This window comes from Schistocerca serialis, chromosome 9, assembly GCF_023864345.2.
Source record: "Schistocerca serialis cubense isolate TAMUIC-IGC-003099 chromosome 9, iqSchSeri2.2, whole genome shotgun sequence".
NCBI classification, from domain to species: domain Eukaryota; kingdom Metazoa; phylum Arthropoda; class Insecta; order Orthoptera; family Acrididae; genus Schistocerca; species Schistocerca serialis.
The window spans coordinates 307,451,266-307,455,114 of NC_064646.1; the positions used below are offsets into that span (position 1 = coordinate 307,451,266).

The 3,849-nt window shown below is 48.1% G+C and overlaps 1 non-coding gene across 1 annotated transcript; it reads left to right on the forward strand.

The window, feature by feature from the left end:
• The first annotated feature begins 1,170 nt into the window (after positions 1–1,170).
• On the forward strand, positions 1,171–1,245 carry Trnat-ugu (transfer RNA threonine (anticodon UGU)). The gene has a single exon. It is a non-coding gene; the product is annotated as a tRNA-Thr (tRNA).
• The last annotated feature ends 2,604 nt before the right edge of the window (positions 1,246–3,849 follow it).

Consider the following 3,849-nt stretch of genomic DNA (forward strand, 5'->3'; position numbering starts at 1 on the left):
GTAGGAGCTAACTCCATCCAGTCGATAGTACAGATGGCGAATACTGTTCTGGTATAAGCTATGCCACGCCCACTCGAGTTGTTCACGTAGTTCTGTAAGAACTGTTCGCCGACGACTCGCACAAGTCACTTCTCGTCCCATCATATCCCACTCGCGCCCGACTGGAAACACGTCTGGTCATCGTGCTGGCCAGGGAAGTTGCCGCATGTCTTGCAGAGCACGTTGAGTTTCACGCGCAGTGTGTGGGCGGGTATTTTCCTATTGGAACGATACATCGCCTTCCTGCTGCAAGAAAGTCAAAAGAACGAGTCCAACGACATTGTACACGTTCCGAGAGCTGGTTAGCCTACCCTTCAGAAACACCAAAGGTGAACAACAGTTGTTGCATATCGCATCCCAGTCCATAAGGCCTGAGGTGGGGCCAGCTTACCTTGGACGAATGCACCCTACGAGACAGAGCTCACCTAGTCTGTGCCGTACGAGGAAACGACTGTCACTTGCGTCAGGTGGAATTTGCTTTCATCGCTGAAGACCACGGAGCGCCATTCCACCTTCCAGGCGATCCTCTGACGGCACAAGTCGAGCTGCGCACGTCGATGCTATGACGTGAGTGGAAGACGGGTTCAAATGGTTCAAATGGCTTTGAGCACTATGGGACTCAACTGCTGAGGTCATTAGTCCCCTATAACTTAGAACTAGTTAAACCTAACTAACCTAAGGACATCACAAACATCCATGCCCGAGGCAGGATTCGAACCTGCGACCGTAGCGGTCTTGCGGTTCCAGACTGCAGTGGAAGACGGGATAGAGATGTGCGTGCCCACAGTCCCACAACTAATAACCGGTTCGCAATAATTCGCGTTGACACGTCTGGCCGCGCAAGACCACTTACCTATGCGTATATGAAGATGGTATCTGTTCTTTCAGTCATGCCCGAAAGAACAGATAACATCTTAATATAGTTAAGGCTAACCGGCCATTGAACTTCTTCTTCTGTGCTGGTTGCACACGCATTGCCCGAACTCTTACGGGACTCGGTAAGATTGTCTGCCGCGAGTAATGAGTGTAATGGGGAGGGGCACGAATGTAGTGTGTGGACATTAAGTTGGGAATGTGGGTCTCACAGGGAGCGTGCGAAGGATAAATCCCTGCAGTCGCACTACTATCTGTGCCCTCGGTGGCTCAGATGGATAGAGCGTCTGCCATGTAAGCAGAAGATCCCGGGTTCGAGTCCCGGTCGATGCACACATTTCCAGCTGTCCCCGTTGATGTACATCAGCACCTGTCGACAGGTTGGGGTCTTGATTTAATTATCGTTTCATTATTATCTGTGCTGTCGTAGCCGTACTATCTAGCACTGCTGCCCTTACAAGCCGACGATCCTGGCTGGCGTCTGTGCTGCATGGGCGTCCAGAGTCTCCTCTACGGGTGTGAGAATGTTCACGTGACCACTGAAACCAGCATCGTAATAAAACTGACGCACCGCGTCCAACTCCTGTGGCAGTTCTCCGAAAGGACCATCGCGCCACTCAAAAGGCCACAATTTTACCCCTTCCAAACTCGCTCAGTTGGCTGTAGGGAGCACGAGTGCCTCTCCCCGGCATAGTTGGCTGCTTCACACGTATGCAGCACACTGTGCCTTCTGGCTGTGAGCATTCCCTATTAAAGGATACACGTAGACGGTCCTCTGTTAGCTATGCCACTGCGCTACCTTTTGGCGAACGAGATTGAAACCATTATCACTACATCTGCTCCCTCCCAGGTGGCACAGGCTGTCATCATAATGAAACCGACGTCTTTCCACGTGTACTTTTCTTCCCGGCAGTTTACATACAGGCTGGACTTTGCTCAACTGCATTCTTCTGTGAAATTTCCGGTGCTACTAGTGTATCCGCAGACGCATTAGGAATAAGAAAGATAGAACCTACGAAAACTTAGATGACACCAGCAGTATTTGATCTTATCGGCAACAGGAACAAACTAAAAGAAAAGAGCACTGATCAATATAAAGCAATCAACAACCATCTGACAACAATGTGCCGCTTAGCGAAAAAAATTGACGGGCAAAAATCAGCAAAGCATTTCAAGATTATTTCCAATCTGGGAATCAGGATGAAGATTACTTCAAGAATAAGCTGTTGCAGCACAGGCAGAGAACGACGAGTAAGACACCGAGAGATTAAAATGCGAAGCTGCTGTTTGATATAGAAGATGTAAATGACATATGTAAAGGGTATACTGAAGTCCTGTACAGTGCTGCTGAAACTGGAGGGATAGAAGAGAAGATTAGAAATGAAAAACTAATTGATGAAAACAATAGAGCAGCACCGATAGCAAAAGGTTGTTGTTCCTCGGAAAAAACAGGTTAAAATCAGACAAAGCAACGGTCATTGATGACATCTCCGCAGAGTTCCTAGAAAATAATGGTGACAATATCGTATTGTGATATCTAAATGTTATGAAAAAGGTATCACACCACCTGAATCTACAAAAAGTAGACATACTGCGTGATCCAAGAGGCCAAATGTAAAGGACGGCACAATTTATAACACATTAACCTTTCTGTCACATACATCAAAAATTTATTGTCAGTGGTAAAGAATTAAAAAACAATTAGATTCGAACCTATACAATGACCAATTTTGCTTCAGATGATGGAAAGGAACGATGCAAGCAATATTTTCCACTGCATCAAATTTTGGAAATAAAACTGGAGGTAAACAGAAAAAAACGGGTGTTGCCCGCGCAAGGCAAAGGTTCCGAGTTAGAGTCTCGGTCCGGCACACAGTTTTCATCTGCCAGGAAGTTTCATATCAGCGCACACTCCGCTGCAGAGTGAAAATCTCATTCTGGAAACGGCAATGTTCTTAGCGCTGGTGCTGGGTTGTAAGTGTTCAAATGGCTCTGAGCGCCATGGGACTTAACATCGGAGGTCATCAGTCCCCTAGAACTTTGAACCACTTAAACCTAACTAACCTAAGGACATCACACACATCCATGCCCGATGCAGGATTCGAACCTGCGACCGCAGCGGTCGCGCGGTTTCTGCCTAGAACCGCTCGGCCACTTCGCCCGGCGGCTGTAAGTATACCGCGGTTAACAACCAAAGCAGTTCCGCTATGAAATGAAGCGCCACTCCAGACCATCACTCCAGCTTGCCGGGCCATATAGCGGGCAATAGTCAGGTTGGTATCACACCGCCGTCCGTGGCGTTTCCACACACGTCTTCGATGGGCATCGGGAACCACTTCGAAGTAGAACTCATGACTGAAGACAATTCTACTCCAGTCAAAGAGATTCCATGCTGAATGTGCCGGTCATCACTGTAAACTAACTGTTTGGTACTCGGCACCAGTTGCACATCGGATTGATGGTTATGATGAATCTGGGGCTCTGATTGCCTCTCTGACTATTGCTCTGTCCTCACGTTCTGTCTTCTCTCTAGGTCGACTGCTCCCTTCTCGACGCTGCTTTCGGCTGTGATTCACCCATTCCTGCCAACATCATCGAATAGTGGTACTGCTTCTATTCAAATGCGGGGTTTCCCCGATTACTTCAACTGACTCCTTTGAGTCAAACGTCTCTCAGAGGCTGACATCTACGTATATTGTCCACCCTCGTGTCTCCGAGGCGTACTTGGTTTCCAGCTGCGTGCACAGAGTGAAATTCACAAAGACTTTATGTCCTGTTAGCGACATGTTCGCTGTTTACTATCCTTGCCAGCTGTGCAGTGAAACTGGATTGCAGCGTCACACAATCTTCCATCGGCTGCCAGAGTTTCTTTCTTCTTTCTTTCGCTTACGCCATAGTCCCGCAGCGATCGCAGGGTCGGCGTGGTTACAACGGATT